At 35.0% G+C, this 19426-nt stretch overlaps 2 long non-coding RNA genes across 5 annotated transcripts in view; one reads left to right on the top strand and one right to left on the bottom strand.

The window, feature by feature from the left end:
* LOC144377238 (uncharacterized) overlaps positions 1-7537 on the top strand; it is a 70739-nt gene extending 63202 nt beyond the window's left edge. For all 4 annotated transcript variants that reach the window (XR_013438012.1, XR_013438011.1, XR_013438010.1 and 1 more), the window contains one exon: positions 7148-7537. This is a non-coding gene — a long non-coding RNA (uncharacterized LOC144377238). The remainder of the gene's footprint in view (positions 1-7147) is intronic.
* The window catches only part of LOC144377237 (uncharacterized), a 30090-nt gene extending 11613 nt beyond the window's left edge, over positions 1-18477 (bottom strand). Inside the window, exons 1-2 of the long non-coding RNA XR_013438008.1 lie at positions 18312-18477; positions 1575-1611 (exon numbers count right to left, since the gene is read on the bottom strand). This is a non-coding gene — a long non-coding RNA (uncharacterized LOC144377237). The remainder of the gene's footprint in view (positions 1-1574; positions 1612-18311) is intronic.
* Positions 18478-19426: the final 949 nt, after the last annotated feature.

The following is a 19426-nucleotide window of genomic DNA, read 5'->3' as shown; positions in this document are numbered from 1 at the left end:
ATTATAAATTCTCAATAGGAATTAATTACAAACTGTTTCATTAAAAATTTGCTATCACAAATATGATTAAAATGTAACAGTGTAAATTTTTTTGACACCGAAATACAAGCACTAGAAAGAATTCATGATCTGCAAAAAAAGGACTTGAGCATATGGAATGGATGATGATCATCATCTGTTCTTAATTGCCTGCATTATTATTTTTTAGTTTTCAATGGACCTTTATTGTATTTATTTATGTGTGGTGCTGAGAATCGGACCCAGTGCCTCACATATGCCGGGCAAGTGCTCTACCACTGAGATATGACCCTAGCCCACCTACATTAATTTTTAAAATCACCATTAGACATTTTATTTATAAATTAATTACAATTGTGGTCTAAATTATTTTAGAAATTTAAAAAAAATTAAAACTGCAAAATCATATTGTTCTAACATTATTATTATTCATTTAAAAATTATACCTAAGATTACATTTAGAAAGAAAAGAGCAATTTCATCTCTATACAATTAAACCAGTTTTAATTAAAATTTAATAAACATTAAAATTTTTAGAATTCTTGTGACTATTTAGCATGACCAGTATTATTTTAATCTTTTAACATCTTATGAGGTGGGTACTCCTGCAATTATAATTTAACAGAGGAGGAAGTAAGACTTGGAAAAGTTCAGTGCCTTCCTCAAAGTCATTCAGAAAAGTTAAATGAGTTGGTCAAGGTGCTACATCTATTTCTGACCTAGCTCTGGTTATAATTTGTATAACTTCTCAGCACTGCTTGTATTTCAACATTTAAACATTTTTTTTTCAGTCAGTATTGATTTTAAATCTGCTTCATGACCCAGTTTAAATAAGTTTCATCCTATTTGTCCCTAGTTATCTACGTCAGGGGCTGTCAACTTCTCTTACACACAGTAAAAATACTGTGGCCTTTGAAAAATAAAAATTCTTAGATTTCCAGATTATTTAAAATCCATAGGCATGCAAGCCTGGGCATCGGGATGAGTGCTCTAAGTGAGTCTAGCTTGCATCTAGGGTTGAGAATCACTACAGTACATTTCAAATCATCTCATCACCTTCTTGCATCTATGTCATGTGATCAAAGTATTTTCATGATTTGTATGCTGTAAAACAAACACAGATCACTGGGCTAAATCTTTTTGCCAATGACACATGTATAAAGGAGTAAATAAGGTATCAGGTTGAACTGTATGATTGAATTTCAAGCAATGATCATGTACCTCATTTTATTAAACGCAATTTAATCCACAATATAGCCTTCTGCTTCTAATGCCTATATCAGTTAAGAAATATGGGCCTATTTATGTTCTCTATCTCTAGGGTAATTTGTTATTTGAAGCAAAGACAATCTTTGGGTCTACCACAGTTTAAAGAAAACAGATCTCTAGGGCCAAAGTCACATTTTCTAGCATAGCCTATGAATTACTTGGATGAACCACACTATTTGTATTTATAATTTCATTTACTTTAAAACTAAATCGAGCAACAGATCAAATCCTCCCAAACCAATTTCCAAATCTGTGAGAAGTTGGCCTGCTCACCGAGGTATGCTTACCTGAGCAAAAGGAGTCACAATCAAGTCATCTCCATGTCTGAAAAATAAACCAAATCCCATGTTAGAAGTCATTGACAACTCTATGACTAGTTTTAATCAATATTCCATGTTAAGTTCCAATGTTAAGTTTCATAAATCCCCATAGAGAATTACAATAATTCCATCCTTATTCTTCAGCACATGTTCCTTTCAGGCACTGGGTTGAAAATGCATCTTCTTGGATTTGAACCATTATCCAGCTACTTAGGTGAAAAGAGGGACTCCGTCATCCATCAGTGTCACTGTTGCCTTTTAGGGCTAACAGGGTACACCATGGTAGAAACAGTTCCAGTGCTGGGGCCTGGGTTTTACTCTTGCCTCTTAGTATAATTATTAGTCAGGGAAGCTGTGGAAGGAATCAGCAGCCTCAATAGCTTTTGTGAGAGGACCCTGGCCCATGTATTTGAAGATGATTAGTGTTGCATGTTCTGTATCATTCTCTGGAAGTGTTGGACAAGCCAGGAACTTTAGATGACATGGGACTGCATCATATACTAATAAAACCCCATGAAACTTTTCAACTGACTCATGTCTCAGCCACCATAGTTACAGGGGAATGTTACCCCATGTGTGCTGTTGCTATAGCAACCTCAGCTACACCAGGCCTCCGATATAGGAGCAAGGTGTCAGCATGACGTGACTTAGAGGGATAGAGAAAGTCAAGAAAAGTTGTGCAATGTTCTACTTAGAAGAAAGTGAGAAACTTGGGCCTGCAATTCTTTCTTGGTATTTCCTAGCATAAATAGTTCAACAGCAGCATGTGCCTATCTTTATGGGTTATTTCTTGATCTAGACAGCCAAAGCTCTTGAATCAAGTGTAAGCAGTTATTCTGCACAGAAAGCTTCCTGAACATTACTTTCACTGAAAATAATGCAACTGACCTGTCTGTTTGCTCATGCACAATCTGAAAAGAACCAGAGTGACCTAAAACAACACTTACAAAATGTGGTACAGCATAAAGAGCACGGGGAGAATGTTCGCCATGGATCATCAATGGCAAAGAGACTAATTGCTGTGTTCACCATCAAATTACACAGAGCTCTTGAAAGTCAAAATGTGGAAAATAGAAGAAAAAAATGGAAAACACTTCAAAAGAGGCATGTGTCATTTTCCTTTCCATTGGTTCCAGAATCACATTTTCAAGGGACATCTGTTATTTTTTTATTCATAAAATCCTACGTGCTATGAAGTTTGGACATCAAGTTTTACCATCATTTTATAGAGGAAGCAACAGAGGTTCAAAGGGATCAGAAGGTCTAGAAGCAAATAAATGGTAGCTCCAGGACGTCAGTCCAAAACCGTCTTCTGAAGCCAAACCCAGAAAGGCTCTGTCCTAGAAGAATGGCCCAGAGTGAAGTAGGCTGGTGTACTGAAGCGGTAAGAAAGCCAGTGTCCCAGAGGCAGCTGACAAGAGGAGACAAAGCCAAAGAGGCAGAGGAATCATCTGAGTGAGGAAGAATATGACACATTCGAGGAGCTACAATGCATAGCTGAGCGATTCTAGAAAATGCATTGCAGGGTAGGAAATGCAAGAAGAGTGGCAGGTGGTGAGCCAGGCTGCAGATAACTAAGCCCTTGTACATGTAAGAAAAGCCTGGGATTTTACTTTCTGATGGGAGTGAGAGTTGGGAATTCTGACCCCGCCATGTTCTAAGTATATACACTTGTGCAAGTTATTAAACTTCTCTTTCTCTTGGTCTCTTCATCTGTAAAATGGAGATGATAGTCCATACATAATGTTATTTGAGGATTAAGTGACTGATGTTCAGGTATTCAGAATGTGCTTAGCCTAAAATTTGATAAATTTAGTAGTCTATATATAATTATTAATAGTAAATATTATTTATATTCCAATGGCTTTTGCTTTCTTATGCAGTTAGGAAATTTAAAAGACTCAGAAAACTGATACTTAGTTAAGAACTTTTAAGCCATTATGACAGATTTATAAAGAGTTTTGAAGGAGCAAAACTGAAAGCAGAGTAGGCAGTGTCAAGAGTGGAGGAGATGAGGACCTGAGTCAAATCAATGGTAACTGAAAGAGGAAAACTGACAACATTATGGGTTTTGTAAAAGAACTTTAAGGAAAATTTGAGACATACAAAACTAAGGGGGATGCTATTATGGTAGGTACATTTTATGTACAATGTCACCAACTATCATACAATGATTCTGGTAAGTGGTATATTCCCATCTTACAGATGAGAAAAACTGAGGCTCAACCTGGTTAAAAGACTAAACCCAAAGTCACACAGGTAAGAATACTCAGCCACACTTGCTCCTTATGATTTCACTAGTTCACTCCTATAGGACAGATTAAAAATAAGGACCTACAAAAGGTACAAAAAAAATAGGAAAATAGTACAGTAATCTAGGAGAAATACTTGCAGATGCTCCAAATTTTTCCAAAAGCATGAGTACAAGATCCAGAGCTAAGCATTTTACCATTTGACATACACAAATACACACACACACACACACACACACACACACACACACAAATATCCATTCAAAGCCAATTGTTTTTATAAGTAGTGAACAAAATAATAAATTTAGTGTGTATTAGTTTTCCTTTGTTAGCAAAAGGCAAAGACTATTTCAACAAATTTACATACATTCAAGACACTTTAGTAGTTTCTATAAGAAAAAGTGTTATTTAAAAAGCATGATTCTGGGCTGGGGTTTTGGCTCAGCAGTAGAGCACTCGCCTTGCACATGGGAGGCCTTGAGTTCAATCCTCAACACCACATAAAAATAAATACACCACATAAAAATAAATAAATAAAGGTATAAAAAAATAAAAAGCATGATACCATGACAGGAAATATATTACACAATGAGAAAATTACATGTGAAGTGTCTCCTTGATTTGGCAATTGAAGAGCTTTCAATTTGCTTCAACACGTGGCCATACTGAAGGCAGTTCAGATACCCAGAACAAAAATAATATGAAATCCAGATATTGTCCCAAGCTACAAACTTTTCTTTCATTTTATTCTTTATAATTTCCTGACCATAAAGTTAATTTTCTAAGAGCTAAGTCATATGGATCAAGGCACATAATCATTCTTAAATTAATCCATGTTAATAAGTCCTTTAGTTTGGAAGTGCATCCCAGTGGATTTGAACTAGTCAAAAGGATTGCATGTTTGTTAAAACACTTAATTTTTTCTTTCAATCAATTTCATTATGAAACTTTGTAAAAGGTATATTTAGAATATACAATATTTAACATAATTTATCCAACTTCCTTTCTTTTCCTGTCAAAGTATAAAGAAAGACAGTTGTAATTTTACTGGAGATATGTCATTTTTTAAAATTGCCCAGAAATTCTTTCTGCCGAATATTTCAAGTTTGTCTCATTTCAGTAATAATAAATGAGATTCCCAGCATTTCAGTGGCAGACATCTTCTATAAAGATATTTTATCTATTTCTTTTCAAAAGTATATAAGACTTAATTTGTCTTTGGATATATACCTAATATATAATTTAAAAATCTTTGTCTGTCTTCAACTCAACATGAAAATAACCTTTTCCAGACTATTTTCAAATATAATGATGTAGGTAATATATGTTTTTATTTGTGGATAGAAGAAAATATATATAATGAAATGTATCTTTTAATTGTGTACTGAACTTTGCATATATAATTAAAAGAGATTTGGGACTTAAGATTAACAAAAGATTAATTTTGTTACATATGATTGGCTTAAAGTAAATGTGGGTTTATGGTTTTGTTTGTTTGTTTGTTTTGTCTTTTTGTTTTGAGACATCTATGTTATCCAGGCTGGTCTCAAACTCCTGGGATCAAGCAACCCTCCTGAGCAGCTGTGACTACAGTGTGCACCACCAGACACAAAACAAAACAAAATGAACAAAAAGCCCTTGAAAGAAAGTGATTCTGCAATTGGCACTTGAACAACTTTCTCAACAAGGAAGTTTTTTAAAATACTGAAAAGAGTTAGGAGGGTGTATAATATCATGCAATCAATTGGGGTTTTCTGAGATGGGAAAAGACAGAGTCTCTAACAAATTAAGAAGTTTAACTCATAGTTAGTAGTGCCTGGAGACTTGAAATTGTAACTACAGGTGTCATAAATTTGAGGGAGAATTATTCAATATCACCTTTTCTTTAAGTAAAAAAAAACTTCAACAAACTTAAATCATCTGAGATCTATTTTAAAGGGAAGCTAATTTTAGCTTTCAGATAAATTTCTTTTCAGAACTGCATGGGACACAGGTGGGAAGACATTGGGGGCTGATAGTACTCAGGAGAAAGCTACTTTTTGACATTTTATATATATACATATATATGTACACACACACACACACACACACACACACACACACACACACACACACGCATGTGGAGACCAAAAAGATTGGGACCCAGGTAATAGTCACAGCGAAGGTCAAGTGCAGAGACTTCCAGAACAGATATGATAAGTCACTGGAGGTCACTGTGGAGACAGTGTCACAATGGCCTTGAGTGTTGTGATGTGGAAAGAGGTGCCACATGCTCAGTCACTGAGCTGGCTGCGATGGGTAGGCTTGCCTACACCTGCCCCACCTCTGCTCTCAAAGAGAGGCCTTGCTAGGTCCTGAGTCAGGGCTACCAGAGGCAGAGGCTCAATTGTTGACTCTTGTTTTCAAAACAGGAATGACAAGAGTTAAAAACTCCCATTCTTTATGCCTTTGCCATCCTTTCCCTATTTCTTGTTCTTTCCATAACAAGAAGCTGAAACAGATAGAGAGAAAGAGAAAAGCCAGGTGGGAGGTGACAGCCTGTAATTCCAGTGACTTGGGAAGCTGAGGCAGGAGGGCTGCAAGTTTGAGGCCAGCCTCAACAAATTAGAAAGGTCCTAAGCAATGTAGTATAAACCTTGTCTCAGAAATAAAAAGAACTGGGAATCTGCTCAGAAGTTAAACCAATGGGTTCAATTCACACACACACACACACACACACACACACACACACACAGAGAGAGAGAGAGAGAGAGAGAGAGAGAGAGAGAGAGAGAGAAAGAGAGAGAGAGAGAGATCTAAAAGCAAACCTTCTTATGGAAGCCTTGTTGGGATCCATATACTATTCAAGTATAGTATTAAATTTGGAAAAGTACACTGCCATCATAAAAGAATAAGTTTAACCAAAACCAGCACCTGGAATTATCTATCTATCTATCTATCTATCTATCTATCTATAATTTGAAATAGATTTATATATAAATAAATCTTTGAAATAGATTTTTATGTATATAAATCAATTTCAAATTGTGAAACTCAGGGACACCTTTCTTCTTGTTGGCTTCAGCACTAGGAGCCTTTATAATATCTTATTATTTTTTATTTCTTAAAACAATTTTACTATACTGCTTTTAAGAATTCAGAGTATAAACATTCAATGAAAGTATAAATAGTAGTGGTAATAATTACAAAAATTAGTTATCATAAACAACAGTGATAGCTAATATCTATTGAGTTATTACTATATGCAAAACACGTTACAATAATAATCTATTCTTTTTTTTTTCATAGATGAGAAGACAGAGGCCTAAGAAAGACACAAAAAAGACATGTCCATGAAGTGATAGGGCCAGGATCCAAATCTGTGTCATGTGACTTTGGAGCCAGGATCCAAATCTTTGTCATGTGCTATGTAATTCTCCAGCTAGAACACATTTATCAATGCCTAAACATCATCCAAAACAATGCTTAATCTTTGATATATTTTTTGTGTATCATGAGACAATATCAAAAAGACAACAAATAGAAGAATTATACACGAATGCAAAAAATAATGTCAAAACAACAAAATCATGCTGATCAAACAACATATTATCAATGACTAATAAAGCAAAACAAACTTAGTCTACCTAATGATTTTCATATCCTACAACCCTAGAATAAAATAATAATTTTTTTTCATCCAGGTGTAAAGTTTTGGCTGACAATTCAATAACATATGTGCATAATCAGGGTGTGATAAGAACATGTTAGTCATATGTAACAAAGACCTCTGAGGATAGTGTACAGATAACAAAACATTCTAATGTAAATGTCTACAAGTAAATTTATGTATGCATATTTTGTATATATGTGTATATGTAATCCTAAGGAAATTTTCTTTTAAAAGAAAATTCTTTTTTAAAATTTTAATTCTTTGCTTTCTGTTATTCAAATGACAGGGAAAAGTACCATTGGGAGAAAAAAAAATGGTATAACCACTATGGAAAGCAGTAAGAGATTCCTCAAAAAAACTTAGAATGAAACCACCATTTGACCCAGCTATCTCATTCCTCAGTTTATACCCAAAAGACTTAAAATCAGCATAGTACAGTAATGCAGCCACGTCAATGTTTATAGCAGCTCAATTCACAATATCTAAACTATGGAACCAAACTAGGTGTCCTTCAATAGATGAATGGAAAAAGAAAATGGGATATATATATATATATATATATATATATATATCTCCAGGAACAGAAAGTCAAATAAAGTATTATTGTATATATGTATAAAATTTTTCAATGCAATATTACTCAGCTTTAAAAAAAGAATGAAATTATGGCATTTGCCAGTAAATAGATAAAGTTGGAGAATACGATAAGCGTAATAAGCTAATCCCTCCAAAACAAAACACATATTCTCTAATATGTGGATGCTAATTGACAATAAGGGGGCAGGGCACTAGAGAATAGAGTTACCTTAGATTAGTAGACGGAAGTGAAAGGGGGGAAGGGAGGGGAGATGGGGAAAGAAAGATGAACGAAACAGAAATTATTAATTTATGCATATATGTGACTACATTACTAATGTAATTCTACCTATGTACATTCAGAAAAATGAGAAATTATATCCAATCTATATATATCATATCAAAGTGGACAAATGCATTCTACTGTCATGTATAACTAATTTTAAAAAAATAAAAAAAATTAAAAACAAAAAAAAACAAAAAACACTTTCATCTTTACTAGCCTTAAGAGAATTTACTATATCATTTTGCCTATTCTAATCAATGAGAAAATCCTTCAGAGAACACCTGTAAACATTACATTCTAATTGATATTTTACTGAATTAAAAATATCAGTTTAGGGGGCTGGGGATGTGGCTCAAGTGGTAGCATGCTCGCCTGGCATGCTTGCGGCCAGGGTTCATTGGATCCTCAGCACCACATACAAACAAAGATGTTGTGCCCACCTAAAACTAAAAAATAAATATTAAAAATTCTCTCTCTCTCTCTCTCTCTCTCTTTAAAAAAAATATCAGTTTAGGGGCTGGCGCTTGCCTAGAATGTGTGAGACACTGGGTTCGATCCTCAGCATCACATAAAAATAAACAAATAAAATAAAGGCATTCTGTCCATCTACAACTATATTTTTTTAAAAATCACTTTAGAAAATACTATAATCTTAGATGTTTAGAATTCTAAATTTCTTCTTTTTTCCTTTTGGTACCAGGAATTGAACCTAAAGGAACTTAAACACTGAACCACATCCCCATATCCCCAACCCTTTTTATTTTGAAGCAAGTTCTTGCTAAATTGCTTAGGGCCTTGCTAAGTTGCTGACAAGGGCTTTCAACTCATGATCCTCCTTCCTCAGCCTCCCAAGCCACTGGGATTACAGGTATGTGCCACTGTGCCCAGCTAATCTTGTTACCACCTGCTTAACACTTATTAACATTTTAATAATTAACAAATCACTTAATAGCAAGAAAGCAAATAACCCATTAAAAATGAACACAAGAACAGAGTAAACATTTCTTAGAATAAGACATACCAATGGCCAATAAATATATGAAAAGGTGCTTAACATAAGTAATCACCAGGGAAATGCAAATTTAAATCAAAATGAGCAATCATGTCTCACCCAAAAAATAGCTTTAATCAAAAAAGCCAAGGATAAAAAATGTTGACAAAGATGTGGAACAAAACACTGTACACAGTTGGTGGAAATGTGAATTCGTGCGGCAATTCTGGAAGGTACTATGGAGGTTCACCAAAATTAAAAATAGGACCATCGTATGATCCATTTCTGGGTTTATAAGCCAAGAAAATGAAATCAATGTGTCAAAAAGTATCTGGACTACTGTTTTATTAGAGCACTATTCACAATAGCCAACACAGAATCAGCCTAAGTGTCAACCAACAGATGAGTGGATAAAGAAAATGTGGTCTCTATACACAATTAAATAGCACTCTCCCTTAAGAAGGAAAGAAATTGTGCCAGTTTGAAAACAATTATGCATAAATGAGCCTAAAGTACATTATGCTTAGTTAAATAAGCCAGGAACAGAAAGTCAAATAAGGTGTTATTGCACATATGAATGTAGATGTATTAAAAAAAAAAGAAATCTTGGAGAGAGAAGAATGTTGGTTACCAGAAGCTGGAAAATGGGGTTGGGAGATGTTGGTTGAAGGGTACAGATATACAGTTAGGAGGAATACATTTAAGAGACTTATAAGGTAGGCTATAGTTAAGAATAATGCCAAGCATATTTGTAAATTGCTGAGAACAGATTTTAGATGTTCTCATCACAGAAAGTATAAGTGAATTGATGGAAATATTATGAGTTTGATTTAATAATTCCATAATGTATACAAATATTATAACATTATATTCTACATCACACATACACACACACTACACAGACACATATTATTTGTCAATTAAAAACTAAATAAAACAACAACAGATTAAAACCTAGAACTGATCATTGATCAAAAAAGTTCTTAAAACAAAGATCCATAATTTTTGACTCACTCATGCTCATCCCTGTTAATATTATGCACTGATAATATAGCAAATGAAATTAGAGGTATTATGCATCATAAGCAAAAAATTCTCTCATCTGCAATGGAATCTCTTTATGTGCTACAAGAAAAAAAAACTTAGAAAATACATGAGGCCAATAAATGACTTTCAATTTGTTAAGTCATGTGACAGTACAAAAGATAAAATATGTTTAAAATTATGTATCAAAAATTTTTTTCTGATTTGAGTAATTTAAAAAGTGCTTAACACATGCTTGTAAACATGTTCATTAAGTACATTGAATTATTTTCTTTGATAAAAACTAGTGCAATAGGGCCTGGGGTTGTGGCTTAGTGGTGGAGCACTTGCCTAACCTGTGTAAGGCACTGGGCCCTATTCTCAGCACCATATATAAACAAACAAACAAAACAGTGTAATAGGGGGATTTTCCAGGAGTGCTGATGTCACAAATGACCATCAGCTGTTTTCAGTACTAGGCTGAGTCTTATTTCCACAGAGGGGAAGAAGGAAGGTGGAAAGGGTTGAGTTCACAGAGAAGGACTTTCACCTCACTTTGTGTTTTAGGAACAGGCTCTTCTTTCACTGTTGATCTTATTTGACAGGCCTGTTTCTAATGTCAGAGTCCCTGCCCTCTTGATTCTTCTCCAGCATGGGTTCCTAGGAGGAAGATTTATGGGAGTGCATGCAACTGTTTTAAAGGACAGTATGTGCTAGATTTTAGCAGATTAAAAGGAACGGTCTGATCAAATAGAGAGGAGAGCATTATGTTTGATACGAACCTACTATGTATCAGGCATGGATCTCCACCAATGGGCAATATCTAATTTCAAGGATTTTGCATTACAAGGTACTCATATTCCCATGCCAAGGCAAGGAACCAGGCTCTGAGAACTTAGGCAACTCATCACAGTCATGCCATTGGAAAGTGGCAGGGATCAGTAGTTTCCAAATGCCATTCTGAGATCTGGAACTTACCTAACAAAATGTTTATTGGTTCTTGTCAAAGTGAGATTAAATATGGGCCATGAAGTGAAATGTTAAAAAAGCCAAACACACTTCTTAGGAAAATAATTTTATTATGAGATTATGCATTTTCTTTTAAAAAATGATGATGTGTATCAGTGGGAATTTTCTTGTTAGTATCCTTTGTCTGCCAAAGTACAAATTTAGCAACCCTAAGTTGGTCTTCCAGGTGGTTTTTTTTTTTTTTTGACATTTTAGTAGATCATGAACTCTCAAGGCATGGAAATATGCAGTATAACTACATTTAACTCAGGCTTTAAAATACTGTTTTGTTTTGACCATGATACCTTCTGGATGCTCATGTGGATTTAGACTATTCTGAAGCCCCACAGATATTTCTAGACTCCAAGAAAGTGCTGTCAATACTTTTTGTGCCACTGTTTTCTTCTTCAACAAATCTATGCTTTGTCAAAAAAAATCGACACTTTAATTTTACCCCGTGGCACTTAAAACCCGTCCATTCAAAATGTAAAAACATTCAGATCTCCTTTTTGTGATGTTTTTAAAACACAAGAATAAAAATTTAAAATATGTATTCAGGTTTTTTTTTCTTAATTTTTATATTTTTGGTACTGAGAACTGACCTCAAGCCTACTCTACCATTGAGCTATATGCCCAATCCTTTTTATTTTTTATTTTCAGACAGGGTCTTGCTAAGTTGCTGACACTGGCCTCAAACTTTTGATTCTCCTGCCCCAGCCCCCTAAGTAGTTGGGTTGATAGTTCTGTGTCCCTATGCTTAGCTGGTATTTTTATTTTATTAGTTCAAAAATTTAAAAAAATGTTTAAATTGTATTTTACTATTCATGGAACTCCTGGAGTGTTTGATTCTCTACTGGGGATAGAAATTAGGGCCTGGGCAAGTGAGGCAAGCACTCTACCACTAAGCTCAGTCCACTTCTATTTTTCATTTTTTGATTCACAATAAAATGACTTAGTGTCTGAATGAAGAATAGCTTTGCAGAATAATAGTAATTAAAAAAAAAGACTAAAAGGAAAAAAGATGGTTGGTATTAAGCAGGTACTCCGGTAGCCAATGATCTTAGAATACTGTGTCAGTAGACTTCTTGAGATCTAGGAGCTGGTGGTAGCCTGCACATTAGCACTCCATAATGATGATGACAATGGTGGCCACTTGGCAGGAATGAAGAAAAAGAGCAGGCTACTTTGATTATTATCAAAAAATAAAAGATTTTGGCTACCTGGGATCCTAACAGAATTAGGAACAGTATATACTCTTTACTCTAGAACTTGTCAAAAAATTCATGAGTTTTAACATATTTTTTTTTCTTTTTTAACAAAATTTCTCTTCACACAGAGATTTTGTTTAGTTCCAGTCCTAAGGACATGAAACAACAACCTGATGCAGAGGTTCTCCAACTTTCTTAGTCCTTAACAACTCAGTAATTTTTTATAACACTCCATTGGCCCAAACAAATAACAGTCAGGATTATTAAGTAGTTCAGACCAAACAATTAAATGAGGTGTTATCTCAACAATGTAGCACCTATTGAGCACTATGCATCTTATCACTTTGAAATGAGATTGGGCTCTGCCTTTCTCATATCTGGTTCCACATCAATTTTTGATCAGTACCTGCTTTTCATCTAGCAACCACTGAAAATCCAGTTTTGCAAACATATGAGGTAACAGAAAGGAATGTCATGATCTAAACTGCCATTATTTGCTTTCCAGGTGATTGACGATTGACGGATGTTTCTGTTTCCCTTGAATATTTCAAATATCCCTTTTGCCTCTGTGAGTTCCCTCTGGTTACCCCAGAGGATATTTAGGGAACCCTGGCCCTCGTCCCTTTATTCCTACCCACCTCAGTTGGGAAGACTCAGGAACTGGGGAAAGATGATTTACCCCTGATACCATTTTGTATTTAGTTAATGGACGATGGCTTTCAAGTGGCAAATCGGTTTGCTTTTGAAATGTTTATTCATATAATAAGATAAAAAACTAGCTAGGACTGTTAGAAACTTTTTATATAGATCTAGTAAGACTAACCATGTCTTATTATTTTTAGTTTTGGAGATACCCTAATTGGATCAAGGAAAAGTCATGTAAACTGTCAATATGAATTGACAACAGGCTGTCCTTCTGCCTTTGCAAGTTCAAGACTAGCAGCACTCTTCTATTCAGTAGCCCAGGTAGTGGGAATGAAGGATTGGAACCTAAAACCTGCACTTGAAATCCGGGATGGAGGGGCACTTGTTAAGTGCTAAGGACAGGGTGGCATTCTGAGATATGGCAGGGGATAGTGCCCATTAGGTAAGAGCATGCCCACATGGGGCAGTGCACAGCCTGATCAGTGAGGTCTAGAGAATTATAGATATATGGGAACAAGTTAGCTAGACTACCAAGTGTGCCCAGCTTTTTTGGTATACTAAGTCCACTCATCTCTTTCTTAGCACCCTTTTCACATTCACCTCCACCCCATATTCTGTGTGTAGGTAAAGCACGTAAGCATGAGTAAAGGGCTCTCTGGGTCAACTTTGCATTCTGTATGTTAGTGTTTATTCAGCAGGTGATGGGGGATAAGGATCAATTATTCAGGTGAATCGATTTTTTTTACTTCTTTGATAAGCAGCTGATATTCAATAAAGTAATAGCTTTATGACTAAATGCTATTTGTCTTATCACTGTTAATTATCCTTTAATCCTCACAATCTATCATATCTTCACATGTTTTCACATACAGAAACACTATATTATTGGATGATGGGTAACAATAGAGGTAACTGTTATTTGAAAGATAATTTTAAACATATTTTGAAGAAATTTATGAGAAAAAACATAATTATCTGTTTACTCTAAAATTTCCATCATGTTTCTTCATGACATCACTGAGGCAACTTTTTTTAAATCTATTTTCTACTGTTATAAAATCTTTTTGAACTACTAAGAGTAGTTCAAATTTGCTTTTTATGTATTTTTTTACTCAGGTTAATACTTAAGATTTTCTCCTTATTTTTATTAAAAATTAAGTTGCTACTGTGTCATCTGCATTCAACAAACTGTGTGGTAGTCTGAGAGTAGAAGCTCCCAGGAACTTCTCTTCGACTTTAAACAAGTGATTCCTTAAGATCCATGTGTTTGCTGAGTGGGTTGCATTTTTGTCTTATAACCTCTTTGACTACTTTGAGCTTGACCAAATTTCACAGCACTACGTGGTTCATTTGGCCTAATTAATTTGGTTTTGCTATAGTAATTCACAGCACTTTATTCCCAATGGTAGTAACAAAATATATTCTTTTAGAATTGATAATAATATTTATTGTGTTCTTAAGCAAGATTAAAATCACTGGACTTTGGATCTCTTGCCTGCAAGTGGCATAATATTGTCCCCATTGAAAGAACTGTGAGTACCTCATATGAAACAGCTGGTATGAAAATATCTGGGAAAGCTAAGGGTAGAACATGCAATGTGAGTTATGATTATCATTACTAATATTATTGGCCTTTTCTCCCCACATGCCTCAACTGTTTTCTAAAATGGTTTAGAGAAGACAAAGTCACAAAATCCAGTCTACTAGGAAGTGATTATTTTCCTAGTCACTTTTTCAATAAATTAAACAATTACATTCCAAATTACTGAACATTTAAAGGTTTCCTAAAGCATTTCATTCATATAGATAATCACAAACTTCCACTGGTACTGTTTGTGCCTGAAATTTCTCAGGAATTTTCTCATTAGGAAGCTCAACTAGGCCAATAAATATAAACTCATCAAGCACAGTTGAATTATGGTTGTTGGACAATCTTCACAGAATTCCGAATGAGATAAGGTAAGGAAACAAGCTTACATATAGCTACAGGAGAGTCCAGTAAAGAGAAGGCATATCCTTTATGTGTAGATGGCCTGGGATGATTCAGATTTATACTGAATTGGTAATTATTTATTCTCCTTCTCTTTCTTCCCACAGAAACTCCATCTCCTTGGTAGAAAGAAAGTGCTCTGTGTGTCAATGAGTGTAAAAGGAAAATCTTATATGTAAATATACCAAGGGAATGGGAAAACTGAGCACGTTCTAGATGTTATTTTTCTGTAATACAGAATTGCATCATGGCCTGATTAAACCAGTCACTCCTACAATGAGGCTAAGCTAATAAAGAAACTCTTGTATTGGTCTAGCATAAGACCAGGTCATCCCTTTCAGTGGGCTTTGAAAATAAAGGTCCTATTTAAATATGAAATGTTATAGTCCTTTTTTAAAATGTGTGTATATACTTAATCCTTATTAACTTGGGTAAAGGGTGTGAAGGAATTATCTACACAAGCTGGTATTAAAAGATCAATTTTCTCCAATTTTAAAAAACAGAACACATAACTACATAAAGTCCACTAATTCATTGTGAGGGTTTTTTTTTCCAAAATTGTCTTGCCTTTGATAAAGTTAGATTAGATGGTTTCCATTCAAAATCATTATTGTGATCTATGGGAATGTTCAGTGTTCCTCTGGTCATCTTCATTCTGTTATTCTTTTTGATCTTCATGGTGATTTTCTTACGTGTTCCTTATCCCTCTCTTCTTTGGTTTTTAATGGTTATACCTTCTATGATTGCAAAAGTAGAGATCATTAGCCATTAACTCTCTAAACATTCATTCATCTCTAGATTTATGTTTTCCCCTTTCACTTGATTCTTTTTTTGTTTGTCTTAAAGAATACAGTATTACTTTTCCAGAGATAATCTCTTTACTTGAACTGAGAATCATATTTTTTCAGCAATGACAACTCCACTTTTAACCTCTTTTTCCTTAAATTTTAATCTCTATTTTCATTTATCTCAAGTGTCCCAAATTAAAAATAAAAACAAGAAATGGTTCCCCTTAAAATTAATTATTCCTCAAGCAATCTTATTCTCTCCCTCATTAACCTTCTCAAAAGATACATGTACTTGCTCAGATCTCAACTTTCAATTCACTCCTCAACATAGTGGGTTTTTAATTCCATTACCTGACTAAGAATGTTTCACTCAACTGTCATCCAAAGACCTAGTAATCAGAGGTAGTAACTGGTTCTTCTAAGTTCTCTTGGTCCTGTGGACTACTATTTCTGCTCTTTGTCCTTGGGCCTAATGGTTGTCTTGTTCCCCTATGCTCATCCGATAAAGGCCAAATCTATTACTTATTACCTGCCATCATGTTGTCTACTCTCTATTCTTTGTTCCTCACATCAACATCACCATTTTACTCATTCAGGGTAAAAACTTTAGCAATCCCTTTGATTCTCCTTCCCCAGGTGGCTACTCCCCAACACACATGCATGCACACACTTCTGTAAACCTTTTCCCTCTTGCATCTGGACCAATCTCTTTTCTCCACTGCCATTTCCTTGATCTAGGTCTTCATCAAATTTACTCTGCTTTGTTTTTGTGAATGGTGACAGAAATCACTTCCCTGTGTCTACTTCCCTGTGCCAAGATTCCACAATAGAGTGATTGGAATGCATGGAAACAAGAATATAATCAGGGCAAACCTGAGCTAAGAACCTCCATGGCTCTTGGCTCCCATATACTGCATTTGAATCTTTCTATCTTGCCACATTTTGCTCCCTACACCAAGCAGACTGTCACTCCTTAATTGAGTTATTTTCCATGCCTCATATTTTGCAAATATTGTTCCTTGTCTGTTGTTTTCTGCACTGTTCCCTTGGGCAGAAAATCCCCCTTCTCTTTTTTGTGCTTTTGTAGTGATCTGTAAATACCTCAATTATGCTATGCTCCAAATTTTATAACAATGAACTAAAATTCCAGATCTCCACTCCCCACTCCAGAATAGGAACTTTAAATATATCAGAAGTCTCAAGAAGTGTTTTCATTATTGGTGAATTAATAGACAATGATCCTGAATTTCAAACCTATGAAAGTGGGATAAGAATAGCACAGAGATAGGGCCAATGAGAAAAGAAAGTTGTTTGGAAATAAAGAGTGGACAATAATAATACAAATGCTAAAAACTAATAACTAAAAGTAAGCACCTAATAATAACTAGAGGTTATAATGAAGAGTAGAACACAACTTCATTTCTAGAATTCCACTTAGATCACCTGCAATACTTGGATGATCTATTAGGATACCGAGAATAACACAGGCCCTTAGGGGCCTCATAGAGTTTAATTCCTATAAGATGAATTATAACCCATTATGAGTTTTTGAGATGATGTTTTGAGAAGATGGTGAGTGTACCTGGACGGTTGTCTAGATCCAGAAGAGGAAAGTGGAGATCAGTTCTATACATAGAGAAAGTTACCAAATATGACAATGCAGAACATACATAGCACATAAATAGTACATAAAACAAGAATGGAATGTGCTACAAAAATGAGCTGAAAATAGTATAAGATGTGCAGTTTAAAGTATTTTTCATTGTGTGCCATGTCTTCAGTGATATTCGAGTCTGTCTAATGTTTTATGGGCTTGCCTATAGTGATTAATCTTTAAAAATTGGCTTAATTTAAGCCACATCTCCAAAACATCTCTAACGTGATCTGACAAACCAGTGTTAGCCTCTCTATATATACATCACTTGAGATTCATTCACAGGTATTTTCTGACTTTAAAGTCTTTCAAAATATTAGAAAGTACTCATTGTGGCAGGGAAGCAAAAAAACAGGTCCTACATAAATATAAAGCTGATGTTTAAATGTAAGTGTCTATTAAAAATGCAATTCTCACTTTTCCCAATGGTTTTTTGGGAAAATAAATGTGTCAAGAGTGACAGAGTACTCAACTTGAATCTACCATTCATTTTCAGTTTGCATGATTTTACTCATTCTTCCTCTTTTAGAGAAGAGTGATGCAGTTGAACAAATGCTTTGGTATTATTACATCATCAACTGTGGAAATAAATTGGGTTGATTTCTTCATTTCTGCCCCTTCCTGTACTCACATATCACTGGCAATGGAGGAGTTCTGGGACATAGACTTCGGAGAGAGGTCATAATCGCTGTCAGATCGATACTGGAAGGACTCCCGGCGTTGACTGTGGACAAAATTTGCTTGGAGAATTAGCCCAGACCCTGGGCTGGTCATGGGATCCAAGGGACTCCATCCTGCAGATGTGCCATTGTCCACATCAAAACTGTGAATGAAAGAAAAGGAATTATGTTGTGGTAAACACTAACATGTTGATATTTTACCAAAACATTTAGCTTCAATTAAGGAATTTAGCATAGGAAAATTTATAGTTGCTTCCTGCTTGTGAAAAATGATAATATTAAAATAAATAAAAGTAAACATAAATAAGAAACGTGCACGAACACACAAACATACCCCCACACACCCCCACTGGCTTCACATTCTAATTTTCTAACTTCTGATCAGACACAAAAGACTGATCATTCTAAACTCAATTTCAGCTAAAAAGAAACAATTATTTAAAAACAGCTCTTCTAATGCAGAATCAGAATTATTTGTTGAAAACAGCAAATACATAAAAATTCACTAAACCTTTGAGTTCAACTCAACAAGTGCCTGTTATATGACTATTATTATTACTCCTCCAAACCCAAGCTTCTTTCTCTACCCAATAAACATATCCAGCCACTAATTTCCATTATATCCCCTATCCTTCCATTCCCAATTTATTACAGGCATTTTAAATCCAGTATTCAACTCCTACCTACATTATTATAAGAGCATTTCTCTTGGTCTCCTGAACCCATCTTCCAATCTGTACCAAGAGTGACTCTTCTTAAAATGAAAATCTGACCACACCCTTCTTCTGTTTAAATAATTCAATAATTCCCTATTACCTTTAAGTTGAAGCCCAAACATCTTTACTAGACTACAAGTCTCACTGTCTGCTGTCAGTTGCAATTACTTATCTTCACAACCTCAACTGGCAACTCTCTGCCTCAAGTGTATTCTGCACTCATTGGAGCAGCACATCCTAGGCCAGGCTAGCCCTGCCTGGCTTCTGTTTTTTCCTGCCTAACAGTTGCTCATCCTTAAGGACTCAGACTTTAACCTCAGCTTGATACCTCAGAAATTCATGAGATGCTG

The sequence above is a fragment of the Ictidomys tridecemlineatus genome, chromosome 4, assembly GCF_052094955.1.
Source record: "Ictidomys tridecemlineatus isolate mIctTri1 chromosome 4, mIctTri1.hap1, whole genome shotgun sequence".
Lineage (NCBI taxonomy): Eukaryota > Metazoa > Chordata > Mammalia > Rodentia > Sciuridae > Ictidomys > Ictidomys tridecemlineatus.
The sequence above is the reverse complement of the archived record's forward strand: the minus strand, read 5'-3'. Positions and strand labels throughout refer to the sequence as shown.